Source organism: Callithrix jacchus, chromosome 10 (assembly GCF_049354715.1).
Source record: "Callithrix jacchus isolate 240 chromosome 10, calJac240_pri, whole genome shotgun sequence".
Classification (NCBI taxonomy): domain Eukaryota; kingdom Metazoa; phylum Chordata; class Mammalia; order Primates; family Cebidae; genus Callithrix; species Callithrix jacchus.
Window position 1 is genome coordinate 101,211,263 of NC_133511.1, and position 20,964 is coordinate 101,232,226.

The 20,964-nt window shown below is 42.7% G+C and overlaps 1 long non-coding RNA gene and 1 pseudogene across 2 annotated transcripts in view; one reads left to right on the forward strand and one right to left on the reverse strand.

The window, feature by feature from the left end:
• Positions 1 to 20,964, reverse strand: part of LOC118145483 (uncharacterized) — a 196,318-nt gene that overhangs the window by 132,111 nt on the left and 43,243 nt on the right. The window lies entirely within an intron of this gene.
• Positions 15,769 to 20,277, forward strand: LOC100409894 (thymosin beta-10 pseudogene; annotated as a pseudogene). Its single transcript, XR_013522924.1, has one exon. The product of XR_013522924.1 is annotated as a thymosin beta-10 pseudogene (transcript).

A 20,964-nucleotide genomic window follows, 5' to 3' on the forward strand; every position in this document is an offset into this window, starting at 1 on the left:
ATTTTATAGAAGGGACTTGAGAATTCTTGGATTTTGGTATCTGATGGGAGACCAATCCCCTGTGAATACTGAGGGACGACTGTATTTACCCCACCCCTTGCAAGTCAGCAGGTGATTAAGGACTGGCGGGTTACCTGTCCTACCCTCACGCCTGATCCCAGCTGTAAAGACCTCTCTCTGGCGTCTCTATCAGGAGAGGCCCAACCGAAGACTGACTGAACTCAAACAGAAGCAGCCCCTTGGAGGAGAAGTCAGGCCCTTGCACAAACATTACCTTAATTTATCTTGTTGAATGTCTCACAGCAATTCTGTCCATTTGATAGGAAGACTGAGGGTATGGATGATAAGAATTGCTCAGTTTATGACGCCATCCTTTTCTGATGCACCATTGCCTCACAGATGGAGAGGTGTTCAGCTGAGGAAGTAGTAGGCAAATGAAGGGTCTAGATGTGAGAGAAAATGTGTCCACTTCTCCTTGTTCATTCCTTCCCCAGACAGCCTTCAAACTGTCCCCAAGTGCTCCAGGAGCATGCTTCCCTCCCGTGTTCCTTCCCAGCAGGGTCTATGCAGACCTCCTGCTGGCTACATCAGACTCCATCAAGACCTTCCCTCCCTGTGTTCCATACTCTCTGGACCTCCTAATCTCATAATTACATTTGAATAATAATAAAAGCTGATTCGACAGTGGGATGAGCTCCCAGAGAGCACAGACATTTTAACAAAGCTTTAATTCCTTTGAGGGTGGACTAGTCATAGTGGTGTTGTGAGGTACCTTGGCAGACCCTTTGAAGATATTTTCATTTGGTTGGGAAAGGAGATACGGAGGCTTTGTTCCATTTGACAGATGAAACAATTGAAGCTCAAAGAATGTATGTATCTAGTAATGAATGCCCTCCTATTTAGATCATGCTTGGATATCTGTCATGGAAATCAGAAATATAAATGCTACCACATAGATCCAGAACTTAGCACAGTAAAGATTAGTTATCTGACCTTCTCCCTTTTCAATACTCTAACCTCAGGCTGGAGAAGATATTTAGGTAAAGCATTTAAATAAAGTAAGGAAGGACAATGGAAGCAGGATATCCAAGGGGAAGAGTTCCAATTGGACGTGGAGAAAGAGAAAGTGAAAAGGAGTTATTTACAGAGATGTATTGCACATTCATCCAATCACAGTTTAAAAATTGCCAAACCTAACCCATTTTCCATAAATCCATTTACTGACATCTAGAAACCCCACTGAGAAATCTATTTCTGATCTCCTTTTGAAGAGTTACTTAATTCCCAGGGAGCCTGGCCCAGTGGCAAGATATTTCCAAGAAAAGGGAGGGGAATCTAATCTCTATTTGGTTTAATTTTGTTCTGGAACACTTATGAAGGCTCAAATCCAAGGGGAGAAAAAATACGTTTCTACTTTAGGCCACACAGCAAGGACATAAAGAGAAAGCAAAAATTTCCCTTTAAAAAGAGGTAGGCACAACCTCACTCACATTTGCACCACTTTACAAACATAATTTGCTTGAATTTGGAGGGAAACAGGACTTCCAAGACCAAGGGCAGGCGGAGAAGATGGAAACAAAAATGAATGTTTCCATCTTGTAAAGGTTTGAGAGGGAATGTACCCTAACAGTGGAAGAGGGATGGATGGATGGATGGATGGATGGATGGATGGATGGATGGGTGGTTGGATGGATGGATGCATATGAAGGTGGAAAGATTAGTGGGGCGGAGGTATGGCCGTGTGTGTGTGGGTAGATGGATGGATAGACGTATAGATGGGTATATAAATGGGTGGGTGGATGGATGAAAAGTGGATAGATGGATTAATGGATGAATAAATAGGCAGGTGGATAGATTAGTGGGTAGATGTACAGTTATGTGTGTGGATGGGTGGACGAATGGATGTGTATATGGGTGAATGAATGGATGGATGGATGGATGGGTGGGTAGGTGATGAATGGGAAGATAGGTGAACTAAGTGGCTAGCTAAATCCTGCTTATGCTTGAGTTTTGTTTGGCCTGCATGATGTTTTGAAAACATTTGAATTCTTTGCTTTCATTTAAAGCAGATAAAATTTTACCTAAAACCTTGATTTCTGGCTTCTCCCGAAAAATCAAGGGAGCTGGCAAAACTGAGACCACATTTCTTCATGGCAACAACTGACTAGAGCTGGGTAATGACTGTCCCTTTAAACAGAGCACACATGCTTCAGTCCCCCAGAGTCCCTGCTGGTACACACTGGCTCTAACACCCATCAGCTTCACTCTGTCACAGTATCTGCCTGCCCAGGAGGCATTTGTTAATGCAATAAGGGACCTAGTAAATATAGGTCCCATCCTAGTCCATTCAGACTGCTTTAACAAAATACATTAAACTAGGTATTTATGAATCATAGAAATGTATTGCTCACAGTTCTGGAGGCTGGGAAGTCCATAAACCAGGCACTAGCAGATTTGGTGTCTGGTGAAGCCTCACAGATGCTTCACAGATGGTGCCTCTTGCTGCATCCTCACATGGTAGAAGGGACCTGGGAACCTCCAACCTCTTTAGCAAGGTCACTAATCTTATTCATGAAGGCTCTGTCATCATGACTCAATCACCTCTTAAACGCTCCATCTCTTAATACTATCACATTGGTGATTAAGCTTCAACATATAAATTCTGGGGGGACATATTCAGACCTTTCAGTTAGCAGGCACATAGCAAGTGTGTTATTCTCCTACTTCCACTGTCATAGTCCAAGCCTTACAGGATGGAGATGGAGGTTCCATGGATTACCCAAGACCTCAGTTCTCGCCTCTCCATATACCTCCAGTATGGAGATCTAACCTCTTAGCAAAACCCTTAAAGCCCTTCCGGATCCAAGTTCCCACACGCCTATTAAAGTCTACATTCTATGCCACTGCAAACTCAAATATCCAAATGGGCTTTCCTGTTAGGCAGGACATGAACCAGCAGTTCTTTGCCTTTGCTTGTGTTATTTCCTCTTCCAGGAATGGGCCCTCTCATCATTTTTTATCTGTCTGTCTGTCTGGTTAACTCTTCATCTTTTTTTTTTTTTTTTTTTTTTGAGACAGAGTCTCTCTGTCACCCAGGATAGAGTGCAGTGGTGCAACCTCAGCCTACTGTTCAAGCGATTCTCCTGTCTCAGCCTCCTGAGTAGCTGGGACTACAGGTGCACACCACCATGCCCAGCTAATTTTTGTATTTTTAGTAGAGATGGGGTTTCACCATGTTGGCCAGGATGGTCTCAATCTCTTGTCCTCATGACCTGTCAGCCTCGGCCTCTCAAAGCGCTGAGATTACAGGCATGAGCCACAGTGCCCAGCCAACTTTTCCTCTTTCATCTTAGCTCAAGTATCACCTTCTTGCTGAAGTCTTCTCTGACCACCCTTTCCAGACAGAATGAAATATTCACTTCTCTCTGTCTCCACAACTTGAACAATTATATGAACACAGCCTCCTGTGAATGTCTCTCCCAGGAACCACAGAACCTTGCCTGATCCTCAGGCCTCAGTACCGCTCCTGGTTGGTTTTCAGACACATTTGTTGTTGAATGAGTCATTAGCTATGCTGTACCGATCTAGCCACTGAGATATCAAGGAAATGTTTGACTGCCATGGTCAGTCAGGTTGTGCACCATACCACTGCAGGAACCACCACTGACGTAGATTAAAATAGCAATGGAGCCCCCAGATTGCACAGTGCACAGCAGTATAGGTGGAGGACCTGTCCATAGCCCATCCTGGCCTTGGATGACGTGGTCCTTCCTCATAATTATACTCAGTTACAGTTGCCTTCTACTGAGTGTCACCCAGTCCAGAGGCCCTCACTGAGTGAAAGGGACATCTATTATTCCACAATAAATCTATTCAGTACAGAGCCTCATCTTCTTTTTCATAATCTTTCTCTCCCTCTGTCTTTTGGTTCTAGGCCTTAGTTCCTGACAGCCCCTGTGAAGGTATTTATAAGTTATTTTCAACTCTGATTCCAAGGGTGGAGCTTACCAAACTATTTTCCACGCCACATGTCCCTCCTGCCTTCCTTCTTACCCAATTCTGAAGCTGAAAGCCATGCCTCTCCCATCCTCAGCATCCTCAGTTCAATCCTTTCTAGGAGTTGGGCCAACAGCTGCTGGTCTGCACTAATCAGATTGTTCAGGCTTCCTGGGTTTTGGTTTTGGTTTTTTTCCCTGAAGCCTGTATACTTTGAAGTAGTTCCTTATACTCTACCCCCAAGCTAGGTAAGACTATGCTGGCAGCCAATCTGCTATTGACCAGAGTCACCTGATCTTTCCTGCCTATCTTCAGGTGAGGACAGTGATTGCTCTGCACTCCTTCATCTCCACCCAACCCCACCTCCGTTTATTGAATTGTCATATGATCTACAACCTAAGAATAGTCCCTCGGGTGCCAGAGAAGTGGGTCTGACCTACCTTCCACAGGTTCTCCATGCTGCCCTGAGTGAAGCCCTTGTGAATCAGAGGGACAGGGGTCTTGGAGCTTAGAAAAGGATAAGACAATATGTCTTATTGTCTTCCAGTGGAGAAAACTGGACTTACAAAATTAAAAAACTTACAAAATAAGTTTGCAACTCTCTGTGGAGTTTGTCATTTTTTCCAACGTGGGGAGAGTCTGTGTCTGTATTTCCTTTCCCATCGTGCCTAGAACGGGGTGCATTACTGAATGTCAACAGCTGATGTGTAGGTCTAATATGGCCATCACTGCTCTTAACCCCTCCCTCTGGTAGAGGTAACTACTGCAGTGAGTTACTCCTCCATTTCATTGGATTATGGGGGCTGCCGGCCTGGCCACTGGTCTCGGCATATGACCTAAGACAGATAATCAAATAACCCATCCCCATAACCATAGGAACTTGCCAGGAGAAGGGGGGCATATGACTCACACAGACGAATTAGGCGTTTTCCCTAGAATTTTATACATGGGCTCCAGCAAAGATAAATACTTTTCTTCCTCTGGAGTTTCCAACTAGCTTACATAGTTTGGGACCAGGCCTCCCTCCCACTCTTCCTCTCTTTTGCCTCTGGAACGTATGAGGTCATACACTGAGAGAAGCAGACTCGGAGGTGAGAAGAGAAAAAGATGACAAAAAATAATTGGAGAGAAAAGGAGAGAAAGAGCAGTGGGGGGAAGAGAGAAGCCCTCCAGGATCCAGAATATTTTTAAATATTTGAGACAGAGTCTCTCTCTGCCACCCAGTCTGGAGTACAGCGAGGCGGTTTCAGCTTACTGCAGCCTGAATCTCCCAGGCTCAAGCAATCCTCCTACCTCAGCCTCCTGAACAGCTGGGACTACAGGTTTGTGTCACTGTGCCTGGCTATTTTATCTTACTTATTTTGACCTCTGAACTTTTTATTGGCCTCCTCCTCCCCCAAGAGCACCCTGCTTCTGCTGGCTTAATGTCTCAGAAATTTGGTGTCGGTCTCAGACACCACTTTGCCATCCACTATCCGGCGGGTGGTCTTTCTTTTTTTTTTTAAATATACATTTTATTGCATTTTAGGTTTTGGGGTACATGTGAAGAACACACAAGATTGTTGCATAGGTACATACATGGCAATGTGGTTTGCTGCCTTCCTCCCCATCACCTATATCTGGCATTTCTCCCCATGTTATCCCTCCCCAACTCCCCATCCCCTGCTGTCCCTCCCCTAGCTCCCCACTCACAGACCCCAGTGTGTGATGCTCCCCTCCCTGTGTCCATGTTTTCTCATTGTTCAACACCCACCTATGAGTGAGAACATGCGGTATTTGATTTTCTGTTCTTGTGTCAGTTTGCAGAGAATGACGGTTTCCAGGTTCATCCATGTCCCTACAAAGGACACGAACTCATCATTTTTTATGGCTGCATAGTATTCCACAGTGTACATATGCCACATTTTCCCTGTTCAGTCTATCATCGATGGGCATTTGGATTGGTTCCAGGTCTTTGCTATTGGAAACAGTGCTGCAATGAACATTCGTGTGCATGTGTCCTTATAATAGAATGCTTTATAATTGACATCCTATCATCAAAATTGAAAGAGCTAGAGGAGCAAGATTAAAAAAAAACTCAAAACCTAGCAGAAGACAAGAAATAAATAAGATCATAGCAGAACTGAAGGAAATAGAGACACAAAAAACCCTTCAAAAAATCAATAAATCCAGGAGCTGATTTTTAGAAAAGATCAACAAAATAGACAGACCACTAGCCAGATTAATAAAAAAGAAAAGAGAGAAGAATCAAATCGATGCAATGAAAAACAATAAAGGGGATATCACCACAGATTCCACAGAAATACAAACCACCATCAGAAATTACTATAAACAACTCTATGCACATAAACCAGTAAATCTGGAAGAAATGGATAAATTCCTGGACACTTGCCTCCTCCCAAGCCTAAACCAGGAAGAAGTCGAAACCCTGAATAGACCAATAATAAGGGCTGAAATTGAGGCAGCAATTAATAGCCTGCCGACCAAAAAAAGCCCAGGTCCAGATGGGTTCACAGCCAAATTCTTCTAGACATACAAAGAGGAGCTGGTACCACTCCTTCTGAAACTATTCCAAACAATCGAAAAAGAGGGAATCCTTCCCAAATCATTTTATGAGACCAACATCATCCTGATACCAAAACCCGGCAGAGACCCAACAAGAAAAGAAAACTTCAGGCCAATATCCACTATGAACATAAATGCAAAAATCTTCAATAAAATACTGGCAAGCCGATTGCAACAGCATATCAAAAAGCTTATCCATCACAATCAAGTAGGATTCATCCCGGGGATGCAAGGCTGGTTCAACATATGCAAGTCTGTAAATGTTGTTCACCACATAAACAGAACCAAAGACAAAAACCACATGATCATCTCAATAGATGCAGAGAAGGCCTTCAACAAAATTCAGCCCTTTATGCTAAAAACTCTCAACAAACTAGGTATTGATGGAGCGTGTCTCAAAATAATAAAATCTATTTATGACACATCCACTGCCAATATCATACTGAATGGGCAAAACCTGGAAGCATTCCCTTTGAAATCTGGCACTAGACAAGGATGCCCTCTTTCACCACTCCTATTCAATATAGTATTGGAAGTTCTAGCCAGAGCAATCAGGCAAGAAAAAGAAATAAAGGATATTCAATTAGGAAAGGAGGAAGTCAAATTGTCTCTATTTGTAGACGACATGATTGTATATTTAGAAAACCTCATCGTCTCATCCCAAAATCTCCTAAAACTGATAAGCAGCTTCAGCAAAGTCTCAGGTGGTGGTCTTTTGGATGGTTTGCATGGAGTTGCTGCTGTCCAGGGCATCACCAAGATTGAAGTACTCGCCATCTTCCAGCAGGCAGTGGTAGGTGGTAATCTCAGCCTCCAGCTTGACCTTGATGTTCAGCAGGGCCTTCTACTCCTCAGCCTGGTGCTGCCCCTCTGCCCGGGTCTGTGCCAGCTCTGACTCCAGGTGCAGCAGGATCCCATTGAGATACTCTATCTGCAGGGCAAAGCGGGCCTCCACCTCCCTCACGTTTTTCTCCAAGCTGGTCTTCAGATTTCTCATGAAGTCCCGGTCGATCTCCAAGGACTGGACTGGACTTCCCAGCTCCGTGAGCGTCATCTCAGCAGCTACAGCCTCAGAGGACTGTGAGGTGACCACTGTGGTGCTCTCCTCACTCTGCTGAGACCACTACTTGTCCAGCTCCTATCTGCTCTTCTGAACCAGCTCGTCACAGGGCCCAGACGTCTGCCATGATCTTGGCGAGGTCCTGAGATTTGGGGGCATCTACCTCCACAGTCAATCCAGAGCTGGCAATCTGCACTTGTAGGCCTTTTACTTTCTCTTCATGATGCTTCATGAAGAGCAGCTCCTCCTTGAGAGCCTCAATCTCTGTCTCCACCTGCAGCTGAGTGACACCGGTGTCATCCATGACCTTGCGGAGCCCATGGATATTGCTCTCCACAGACTGGTGCATGGCCAGCTCTGTCTCATACTTGACTTTAAAGTCATCAGCAGCAAGACGGGCTTGTCAATATGCAGGATGATGTGAGCATTGTTCACAGTATTTGCAAAGATCTGCGCCCTCAGGTCCTCGATGGTCTTGAAGTAACGGCTCCAGTGTCTGACCTGGGGTCCCTTCTTCTCCAGGTGCTCCCGGATTTTGCTCTCCACCTTCTGGTTCTTGGTCTCCAGGCTCCTCACTCTGTCCAGGTAGGAGGCCAGGTGGTCATTCAGGCCCCACAGCCAGGCCCTTGGACCCCATGCTGCCCCAGAAGCTGGTGAAGCAGGACATGGAGATCTGGGAACCAGAGCCCCAGTGCCTGCATAGACACTGGCTGCACTGCTGACCAGCCTGGCACCATCACTGAACACCTGGACAGAGCCCAGAGACTGGCAGTTTATGGTGAAGGTGGGGTGAGTGGTGAATCTCATGCTGTCCAGGGAGGAGAGCAAGAGGATAGGACTCAGGCTTTACCCTTATTTTATTTTTTGTAGAGACAGGATCTCCCTACATTGCCCAGGCTGGTCTTGAACTCCTGAGCTCAAGTGATCCTCCTGCCTCGGCCTCCCAAAGTGCTGAGGTTGCAGGTGTGAGTTGCCAGACCCCTCCCCTGCACGTTCTTGTGATCAGTTACCTGTTTACCTCTTCTCAGCCTTCAGCTACTGTCTCCCCCTCTTTTTATGCCTTTAACTTTAACTCCTGCCACCAAGCACATAAGTCCCCTGATTTTGGTCTGTGAGGGAATCTGAATGGTTCCGAGAGTCACCCTTGTCCCAGTTAGACCCAACTTTTGCCCAGCGCCACCTCATGTGTTGGTGATCAATATATAGATTGGCTGTCCTTAGGTGACAGACCAATTCCCTATGACCAGGGAGATGGGAGTCAAAAGGCACCATGGGTCAGCATAGGAGAAGAACCCCCAGAAAGGAGGCTAAGGGATAGCAGACAACTGGCATTGTACCCACCCAGGTCCACCAGCCATCCAGAATTGGATTCTTTAATATTTAATAATAGGTAGAAAATACAGAGTTGATTGTTTGTAACTAACTCACACAGAATCCCAAAAATTAAATAAAAGGGAATGAGACATGGGAGGCAAAAAGCAATTTCCTCAAAAAATTCAATTTGTTTTGTTCTCTGTGTCTGATTTCCTTTGGGTTGGCCCTGCTTTCCTTAAGATCTCCAAAGCCCCAGACTTGGCTTGCGTCTGGAACCAAGGCAAGACCGGAGCCATTTCTCCAGCCCAGGCCCATGCCCAAGCCCTGCCAATAACAGAGAGGCTGGCTCAACAGTGGGGTCTCCCCAGGATACATTAACCACCACCACCTCGGTGTGAAAGATGATCAGCCATGAGCTTAATTCCTCATAAAATATCACTTAGGCCAGAGCAGGTTAGCTAAATATGTGGTCCTCAGAATTAAACAGAGCTTAACTTTTAGTTCCAACCAAGAGGTGAAAGGCAGGGCTGCAGGGGTATAATTTTGCAAGGGCCTTCAGGGCTGCTCCTGGGCTGGCTGCTAAGTCACTTGAGGGCAACATCATTGCAATGACAAGGTTAAAGTTTTCTCACCTCCCGCTGGTCCATCCCTCCCGCAACTATCCAGGCACCTACGTTCCTTCAGTGCAGGTGGACCTCAGTGGAAATCTAAAGGTTCTCTTCCTCCTTCCCTAGGGACAAAACCCAGCCTCCAATCTCTATAGACTTTAGTGAAAGATGCCAGGAATGTAAAGTATGGTGAACATGCTTTGTCAGAGGTCAAACATCAATGTATGTATGGCATTGGTAATGCACATTTTAATTTCATCACTAAAGGAAATACGGTATTCTCTACTGTTCCCACATATAACCTCTGATCTAGCTATGCTGGTTTCCTCAACATTCTTTGAACACAGCTGACACCACTCCCACTCAGGACCTCTGAACTGGCTGTTTCCTCTGCTTGGAATGCTTTTTTCCTAGGTAACTCTGCGGCATGCTCCCTTCCTTCCTTTGGGTCTTTATACAAATGCCACCTTTTCTGTGAAGCTCTCTCTGGTCACTCCATCCAAAGCTACAGCCAGTCCAAATTGCTGCTCTTCTTCCTTGCTCTGCTTTTTCCTATTAGCCTTGATTATTATTTACATTTGATATGTTTTACTATTTAACTTATTTGATCTGTTTTCCCTTATATAATGTAAGCTTCATGAAGTCAAGGATTTTTTTCTTTTCTTTTTGTTAACATTTAAGTTCAGAGGTACAAGTACAGGTTTGTTACATAAATCAACTTATGTCATGGGGGTTTGTACAGATTATTTCATCACTCAGGCATTAAGCCCAGTACCCAGTAGTTGTTTCTCTTGATCCTCTCGCTCCTCCCACCCCCCTACCCTCTAAAAGGCCCCAGTGTGTGTTGTTACCCCTGTGTGTCCATGTGTTATCATTTAGCTTCTACTTATAAGTGAGAATATGTGGTATTTGGTTTTCTGTTCTGTGCTAGTTTGCTGAGTATAATAGCTTCCAGCTCCATTCATGTCTCTGCAAAGGACATGAGCTCATTCTTTTTTATGGCTGCACAGTATTCCATGGTGTATATGTATCACATTTTCTTTATTTTTCTTTATCTAGTCTGTCATTCATGGGTATTTAGGTTGATTCCATGTCTTTTGTATTGTAAATAGTGCTGCAATGAACATATGCATACATGTGTCTTTATAATAGAATAATTTATATTCCTTTGGGTATATACCCACTAATAGAATTGCTGGGTTGAATGGTAGTTCTGCTTTTAGCTCTTTGAGAAATCGCCACACTGTTTTCCACAATAGCTGAACTAATTTACACTCCCACCAACACTGTATATGCATTCCTTTTCCCCCACAACCTCACCAGTATGTTATTTTTTTACTTTTTAATAGCTATTCTGACTGGTGTGAGGTGGTATCTCATTGTGGTTATGATTTGCATTTCTCTAATGATCATTGATGCTGAGCTTTTTTCAACACGCTTGTTGGCTACATGTATGAGGTCAGAGATTTGCATCTACTTCATTCACTGCCTCATCTGCAGCAATTAGAACAGTGCCTGACCTATAATAGATGCTCAATAAACATTTGTTGCATTACTGAATGTGTCAGAATGAGCTCATATTTGGGATTAGATATGGGTTCAAATGTGTCTGTAGCCAATTATCAACAGTGAGACCCAGGCACATGACTTCACCTCTCAGTCTCATAGTCTCAATTTTCTTATCTGAAAGTTGGATGTGACCTCTATTTCATAAGGTCCTGGGAAATGTCAACAAGGTAATGCGTATAAAGGGTTGAACACATTGTCTGGCTAGGAAATAAGTTCCTGACAAGTTATTTTACTATTGCAGGAAGAGTGAATGCTGGCTACTTCTGAGGTGCTTGAGAACATTTCAACAGAAACACAAAGAAAAATAAAAAACATCCAAATCTGCCTGGATTGGGAACGGGGGCAAATGTATCTCATGCACAAGGAGAACTTGATATGTATACATCTGTGGATGTGTGTGCATGTGCACATGTGCACATGCTCAGGCACCTCCCATTCATACAGAAGTCAGACCTCATGGTTTTTCATTCCCATGGCAGTTTTTCCAAGTTTTATATTTGTATTTCTGTATGTCCACAAGTGTTGTGAACACTACACACTTGCACAAGCATGAATACACATGCACACACACACATGTGCATACATAAGCACATGTACACACATGTTCCTCCACCCCAACCCCTACCCCTAGGAGTGATGCTCTCTGGTAGGGCAGCTACTTCATTATTCCTGGCTTGCAGGATTTATGCCCTTACAGCCATGTTGCACTGGAGTTCCTTGCTAGACACTGCACCTGCTCCAAGCATGGCTCTCTGTTTGTCTTCCCCAACCCTCTTGCTAGCTCAGACTGTACCTTCTAAGTCCTTTATGAAAAGACTCCTCCCTTCAGACCCAGAAATATCTAGTCTGACTGCAAAGGAGAGTGAGGGCACTGGGTAAACAAATACCAGTCCCGGCCCCTGGTGTCTCTGAGAGAAGCCACGACACTGAGCCAGAGTTTAAAATGGAAATGGCTTTCTGGAAGGCTTTCCTATGTGGCAAGGCATGCTGAAGTCTAGACCAGGAGGCAGCTGCCAGGGTAGAACCAGCACCTGCTGAAAACAGTTGGTGTGGTTAGGTAGCTCCCAGCTGCTCCATACTACCTCATCTGCCCTCCCTGCCATAGTGAAAGTAGAGTCCTGGTAAGAGCACCAACTTTGGAATCAGGTGGTTTGTGGATTAGAATCTCAGCTCCAATACTTGATAGCTATAAAAAGTTCAGCTAATTTCTTCTTCTCTCTGAACCGTAGTTTCATCATCTGTTGAATTAGCTGAACTCCTTAGAATTACTGGAAGGATTTAAGTCAGACTCACCGTGTATTGCTGCTCAGGTTGTGCACTGCTCAGGTCCAGGGAGCTATCATTGACATGGGCTACAAAATCAATGACAGCCCTTGGATTGTGCAGGACACAACCTATACCAACTTATGTGATGATACAGGTATGAAATAACACATTAAAAGCACCTGGCACAAGGCCTGGCACCTAGTGCTAAATAAATGGTGGTCAAAAATAGTTTTATTAATCATGACTTTAATTTACAGAAGGGCACCCACTGGCTGGGTGTGGTGATTCATGCATGTGATCCCAGCATTTTGGGAGGCTGAGGCAGGTGGAGCACTTGAAGCCAGGAATTTGAGACCAGCCTGGCCAATGTGGCAAAACCCCATCTCTACTAAAGATACTATATATACACATATATATGTGAATATACATAATATATATGTACATATATATGTATATTATATATGTAATATACATATATACACACATGTATGTGTTTGCATGTGTGTATATATGCATATATGTATATACATATACATGCGTGTGTGTATACACACACACACACATATAGGCATGGTGGTGCATGCCTATCATCCCAGCTACTCAGGAGGCTGAGGCATGAGACTTATTTGCATGCAGGAAGTAGAGCTTGCAATGAGCCGAAATTGAGCCACTGCACTGCATCATTGGCAATGGGCAACAAAGTGAGACTCTGTATCAAAAAAAAGAAGAAGGACACCCATGTCGCCTTCACTGTCTGCTGACATAATGGCTGAGGGCAGGCAGTTGTAGCCATGGTAATATTTAAAGCAACTTCAGTGGTGATGGGATATGATGCCCTTGGGACATCCACTTTTATTGTTCTTTTTTTTGAGACAGGGTTTTGCTCTTGTTACCCAGGCTGGAGTGCAATGGCGTGATCTCGGCTCACCACAACCTCTGCCTCCTGGGTTCAAGCAATTCTCCGGCCTCAGCCTCCTGAGTAGGTGGGATTACAGGCACGCGCCACCATGCCCAGCTAATTTTTTGTATTTTTAGTAGAGACGGGGTTTCACCATGTTGACCAGGATGGTCTCAATCTCTTGACCTCATGATCCACCCACCTCGGCCTCCCAAAGTGCTGGGATTACAGGCTTGAGCCACCGCGTTATTGTTCTTTAGATAGGAGACTTTAAGAGGTGGCCCGTGGCTTTTGCTCACTGGAAATTTTCTTGGTGAACAATCAGATATTCCCCAGTGCTAGGGTGTGTGTGCTCTTGGAATCGTTTGATCTTAATGAGGTGGGATTTGCTTTAAGTGGAATATAATTGCCCTTCCCCATTAAAATATTTTCTTTTAAATCAAAATACTATGTACAATGTCCTTTTAAACACTGCTGACCTTTAAAAAGGACAATCTAGATGCTCAGACCTCCAAACTCAATCCTTACGGTGTGGTAACTGTCCCTTCTATACCCAGGCAGAAATGGGAGATTTACTTTCTGGTGAGGTCAACTTGTAGACAATGGATATACCCAAGAGAGGTAGCAAATGCCTATTACACACAAGATTTACATTCTGCAAAGTTGGGCCCTCAAATATGCTGCCCCTACCTGGGTCCCATAAAGCTACAGCCAAACCTAACTCACCCCACCCCAGGCAGTAAGTTGAAGGGTTCCAATCAGCACAGAAAATTGGCTTAAAAATATGAACAATAAGGAGTCCTGAGTGAAACAGCCAGGTCCCATTCAGTCAACCTATAGTGAGATTCACCAGCTGCTAAGCCACATTAACAAGCAAAGAACTTTTAATCTGCAGTTTAGAGCCTCTCTCCTAAATGCCCAACAGATATTGAGGGACTGAGTTTGACACGGAAGATAGGCACTAAAAATAACAATCAGAAAGAACAAAAGAAAGAGATGAGAGAAGGAAGGAAGAAAGGAGGGAGGGAGGGAGGGAGGGAAGACAAAAATAACTCTGACACAATTAATACAAAGCAGGGGAAAAATAATACTGGCCAACATAGTGAAACCCCGTCTCTACTAAACATAAAAAAAATTAGCCAGGTGTGGTGGCACGCACCTGTAGTCCCAGCTATTTGGGAGGCTGAGGCAGGAGAATCACTTGAACCTGGGAGGCAGAGGTTGTAGTGAGCCGAGATCACCCCACTGCACTCCAGCCTGGGCAACAGAGTGAGACTTCATCTCAAAAAAATATATACATATATGATTAGTAGTCATGATGAGAGAAGATACTGCAACTATAAAATAAGAATGAAGCTCATAAAAAGAGAAGAACAAGAAAGAATTCATAGAAATAAAAAAATGAGAGAGCAGAAATAAAAAGGCAACAGATGGATGAGAAGATACAGTTGAGGACATTCCCCGGAAACTCTACATTACAACAGAAATGGAAAATGAGAGAAAGTGAGAAGATCTGTCTAGAGATCCAAAGTCTCAATAACTAAGAGAGATAACAGAGGAGGGGAAACAGCAAAGAAAGAAATAGAAGAACTTTAATGAATGGAGGAATGAATGAAGTTCTAGATTAAGGAGCCCTTCATAAAGAGCCTAGCATAATGAAGCAATTTTCAAATCAAAGTCTATCATTCCAAAACTTTAGGTCACCAGAAATGAATAAAAGCTCTCAGAGAGAAATAGAGATCAAAATATCGTCAAATTAGAATATGACAGAACAGTGCTTTTAAAATTTAGAAGGAAAATTATTTCTAACTTTGAATTCTTTAGCCTGCCAAACTATCAGTCAGAAATGAATATAGAATCAAGACATTTTTAGAAAATGCATGGTCTTTAAAAAATCACTTCCCATATACCTTTCTAAATGAGTTACTGAAGGATGTGCTCCATCAAAATGAAGGAGTAAGCTAAGGAAAAGGAATGGAATCAACAGGTAATCCAGCACAGGAGAGAAGAGACAAAGAATTTTCAGAAGGATGGAAAAGAGAAGGCCAGGAAAACAGTTGTACAGCAATTCAAGAGACAAACTAGTCCAGAGTAGAGCAGGAGAATAGAGACCTCCCGGCAAGTGTCTCTGGAAATAAAAATAAAAGCAGTAGATTATCTGACATGTTTTGCTATGTAGAGAGGCATTCTATAGCTGTACAAATATTTCACCAGAAATTTGACAAACCCCAAACTTTTTTTTAAAAGCAATTAAGTACAAGAAAAATAAAATGTTCTATAATTACCTCAGGTAAGGACTGTTAAAATTTTCTCTCCATCGTAACTCTTGAAAAATTATTTCACTTTTCAGACAACTATTATCTTTTATTTTTGTTTTGGAGATAACAAAATTTTACCCAGAAGCATACATGTAATTATATGTGCTGTCTCTTGCTGCAGAAACGTGAGTGGGAGCACCAGGAGCCCGAGCTTGGAGCGGGACCGTACAGATTGTTTTTAGAAAATGGCAGACAAACCAGATATGGGAGAAATCGCCAGCTTCGATAAGGCCAAGCTAAAGAAAACGGAGACGCAGGAGAAGAACACCCTGCTGACCAAAGAGACCACTGAGTAGGAGAAGCGGAGTGAAATTTTCTAAGAGCCTGGAGGATTTCCTGCCCCCATCATCTTCAAGACCCTAGTCCTGATGTGGAGGAAGAGCCACCTGCAAGATGGACACGAGCCACAAGCTGCACTGTGAACCTGGGCACGCCGCACCGATGCCACCGGCCTGTGGGTCTCTGAAGGGACCCCCTCAATCAGACTGCCAAATTCTCTGGTTTGCCCCAGGATATTATAGAAAATTATTTGTATGAATAATGAAAATAAAACACACCTTGTGGCATGGCAAAAAAAAAAATTATATGTGCTATAAGACATGATAATTTGACATTAGCATTTTAGGCAATGACATATCTACCAATTAATTCAACATTTCTAGTCATAGACTAGCATACTGGGCAAACTTGAGTTACTTGCCATGTGTGGACAAGCCCCAAATGCTTTGTTATGCAAGGAATGCCAAATAAGACCTTTTAAACATTTAGTCTTGTGGGTGTGCATACTGCTTCCAAGTTTTGAGGTACTCTCATATTCAGTTTGTGTTTAAACTTAAAAGTGTAGTTCCATACTCGGTTTTTAAGTGCAGCTTGAGCAAATAATAACCATAACCCCAAAAAGTTGATGAATACAATGGTGCAACAAGAACATACCATCCAGAGAATGACTCCCTCTTCCATCACACACTTAAGTCTACTCCTCCTCCTTTGGTGAATAAGTCTTTTTTTTTAGACGGAGTTTCGCTTTTGTTACCCAGGCTGGAGTGCAATGGCACGATCTCGGCTCACCGCAACCTCCGCCTCCTGGGTTCAGGCAATTCTGCCTCAGCCTCCTGAGTAGCTGGGATTACAGGCACGCGCCACCATGCCCAGCTAATTTTTTGTATTTTTAGTAGAGACGGCGTTTCACCATGTTGACCAGGATGGTTTCGATCTCTTGACCTCGTGATCCACCCACCTCAGCCTCCCAAAGTGCTGGGATTACAGGCGTGAGCCACCCCGCGCCCGGCCGAATAAGTATTTATTATATCAACTCATTGGGTATTACTTATTTAAGCTTGTTTTTATTGCTCAATTGCTATTTTTTCCTATCTGTGAAAGTTGGGCATCTTCAGTTGGGATGCATTAAACTTTCCCCTGTTAATATTCATGAGTTTTTTTGGTTTGGTTTTGTTTTTCATTTAACAGATCTTCACTTAGTGGAAGGGCTTTCAGGGTCAAATTAAAGTCCTTAAGAGAAATACGTTTCAGGAAAGGAAATGTAATTACACGACCTGGATCAGCAGTGAATAATACATGGTCCAAGTCATAAAAACAACAAATATGAATTGAATAAAAATATGAATTGGGCCAGGCACAGTATAAAAGAAGTGACTTAAGCTATGCCAGGAAAATGAACAAAGAATTGTATTCAAAGGGTGCTCTAACATAACTGTCTTTGTATTCCTTATTAGAAAGTCAATATGTAATATATAAATCTGAAATATCAAGAATAGCAATATAAACACGTTATTTAGAAAAATGGAAGTAAATACTAAAAAAACATCCAAAGCATTGAACGTGCTTGCCTCTGGAAATGAGCACTGGGGTGAAAGAGAGGCAGAATACTGCTTTTCATTATGTTTTATAGGACTGTTTGACTTCCTAAAGTAATAACTAAGAAAAATTAAAATTACATTTAAAAAGGCAATAAGTATTCATTGGAGAAAACTTGAAAAATACAAAAAATGGAAAGAGAATACAATAAAAGTCATTTATAATATATCTCTACCCAGGAAAGCTGCTGAAGAAACAATTGCAGGTTAGTTTTGAGTTTTTCTACTATACATACATATGTTCACATTTTTAAAATAAAAGTGAGATAGTACTGTAAATATTGTTTTGCAACCTGCATTTTTTTCCTTATGGTAATTATGGCAAATTTTCCTATATTAATATTCATTGACTACATCATTTTAATGGCTATATATTCCCCATTATGTAAATACACTATCATTTATTTAATTCAATCTAACATTAACATTAAGTATTCAACCAGCATAATTCTTCCAGCAAACAAATGCAACGTTTAATTCTTTTGAAAAGATAGCAGAAAGGGATTTTCTCTACCCTTTGCTCAATTGTTGTCGATAGTTTGTATTTTGCTTTGCTAGCAAGGCTGAGATACTTGACTTGCTCTGAGATTTTCCTCTGACAATTCACACCCCTTTTAAAATTCTCTCTTCCTTTAAAATTGTAAAAGGAATGTGTATGTGGCAAATAGATGTTCTCGCCTGATAGTGACCATTTTCTCATCTTTAGGGAATAGCACCTCGATTTTTCTTCCTGGAATCCCTTCTCCTTCTCAGGCAATGCTCAGCCCTTGTGGTTTGGGTAAAACTGACTCCACCTCGGGTCCAGGGTGACCATATGATCTCACCTCATAGTTCATCCCTCAGCCTAGTTCATCTTTCCAGGCTCCATGAACAGTTCAGAGATGGACATATGGTCAGAAAGGATTCAACAGAGTCAACACCATGGCTTTCGGTGGAAACTTTAGGGAAGGAGTTTTCTCTTTCTTTTCACTGGGATGGCTGAGCAGACAAAAGTTTCAGTGTGAGGTGGCTGGTGGCCATTTGCCACTGCAAAGGAAAAGCCTTCCTGAGAATTCAGCCAAAGAGTAATAAAGATGACTGAGAGGTTTTAAAAGGCAGAATCATAATGACACCTTTTGAGCACCTGGATCCAGCACTCCCAGTCAGTTACATGAACTAATACATTTCCTTTTTTCCTTAATCTCTTTTGAGTTGGGGTGCTGTCGTCTGCAAGTGAGTATATATGTTCATAATATACTCTCGAAGTCAAATAACTCAAACAGTATTGGTAAAAAGTGAAAATTAAAACTTCCCCTTTTCTTCCCCAAACTATCAGTCCAAACTCCCCAGAGACAATTACTTCTCATGGTTTCTTAACCATGCTTCCAAAATGTGTCTTTGCATTTACAAATACACCAATTTCTAATTTTTGAAATATACAAACAGGATTATACTATCTATAGTATCCTGTAACTTCTGTTTTCTACCTCACCATGAGGAAAGAAGATATCTTGCCTTGTCCAAATATATATATATTTACTTCATTTTCACTAAGACTTTTTTTTTTTCTTGAGATGAAGTCTCGCTCTGTTGCCCAGGCTGGATGGAGTGCAGTGGCATGATCTCAGCTCACTGCAACCCCCACCTCCTGGGTTCAAGTCATTCTCCTGCCACAGCTTCCCAAGTGGCTGGTACTACAGGCAGGCGCCACCATTCCTTTTTAATAGAGACAGGACTTTACCATTTTGGCTAGGCTGGTCTTGAACTCCCAACCTCAAGTGATCTGCCTGCCTTAGCCTCCCAAAGTGCGTGAGCCACTGTGTCCGGCCATTTTTCCTAAGACATTTACTTATATTTTTTCATTTTGCAAAGGAGTATTAGTGTATTGTATGGACATCCCATATTCTAACCAGTCCTGTACTGATGGCCGTTTAGGTTTACTCAGTTTTTCACCATTAAAAACAGGTTGTGATGGGTGTTATTCTTTTACTGCTTTGTGCAGCAAATCCACAAAGCCAGAGAAGTTTATGCTTCTGGCCCCTTCTAGCCCAGGCCCCTTCCAGGGAGGTTGCATTTCATTTGCTGCCACGGGATTCAGGTATGTGAATGCCAGCTGCACAAGGTAAGAGTGATATCAGTAATAGCACTACTGCCCTGTGCCAACTCACAGGGGTCAAGATCCAAAGTTGCAGGACCCTAGGTCATGTATCAGTAAAAACGTGTCTGAGGACAACAGGTGCAGAATTACACGGAAGTCAAAGAGACCTGGTTTGAAATGTGCGAGGAGCTATTCTGGGGAAAGTTCTAATTGTCAGAGGTATGAAAAGGCCTTTGATTCTCACAAAAGTCTACTAGAAACATAATAATTCAGCACATACAACAAAAAATGCACTATATGTGTTTTTCTTTTTTGACAAGAATAAGGGAGAATAAAATTTATGAAGATTTCTGTCTTTGTAGGGGTCAAATCTGCAGCAATACCACAAGCAGCAAGTCTATGTCTATACAAAGTGGCATGTTTTCTCATCACGACTATCAGTAATAAAGAACGAATGTCAATTTACTGTGCCACAGGAAAGACTGAACTATCTTCCTACTCTCTTTACGAAAAGTGATATTTCAAAATTGTTGTCATATGAATCAGAAGCAATCAAAGAATATGCAGCCAAAAAATATAGGAAAAAAGGCATTGTAAAAGCACATGAGGCAGTAAAGTAATAAAAATATTATTTTTCTGAATTTTGTGATCATGGTATTTGGTAGCTTTTTAAAATGTGTGACTTCTGTAGTTTATTTTCTCTTTGCAAATAAATATTCATTGTGTGCCTAACTTGTATGTGTAACTTTGTGTTTTTTTAAGAGGTGCTCTAAAATTGTGTGAAACTCAGGCTTTGCAAAACTTGCTTCTGCACTTGCACAGAGGCTGAACACACTATCTGCAGCCAGACCTCCCAGCTTCAGATCTCAGCGGGGCCATCTGCCAGATTTATGATGCTGGGCAGTTTACTTTGCCTTTCTGTACCTCAGTTTTCTCATCTATGAAGTGGGGATAATAACCTCAGAAGGTTTTTTGTGAGGGTTAAATGAGTTAATATGTATAAATAACCCAGAAGCTGGCCATCAGTAATCAATAATAACTTGTTTCTTTTTTTTTTTTTTTTTTTTTTTTTTGAGATGGAGTCTCACTCTGTTGTCCAGGCTGTGGAGTACAATGGCACGATCTCGGTTTACTGCAAGCTCTACCTCCTAGTTTCAAGCGATTCTCCTGCCTCAGCCTCCTGAGTATCTGGGATCACAGGCACCCACCCCCCTGCCCGGCTAATTTTTGTATTTTTAGTAGAGGCAGGGTTTCACCATGTTGGCCAGCTTGGTCTTGGACTCCTGACGTCAGGTGATCTGCCCACCTTGGCCTCCCAAAGTGCTGGGATTGCAGGCATGAGCTACCATACTCGGCCACAAATACATTTATTTCTAATGCATGTGTGCAGGTATTTGAGCAGTATGCTTTCCTAGAAGT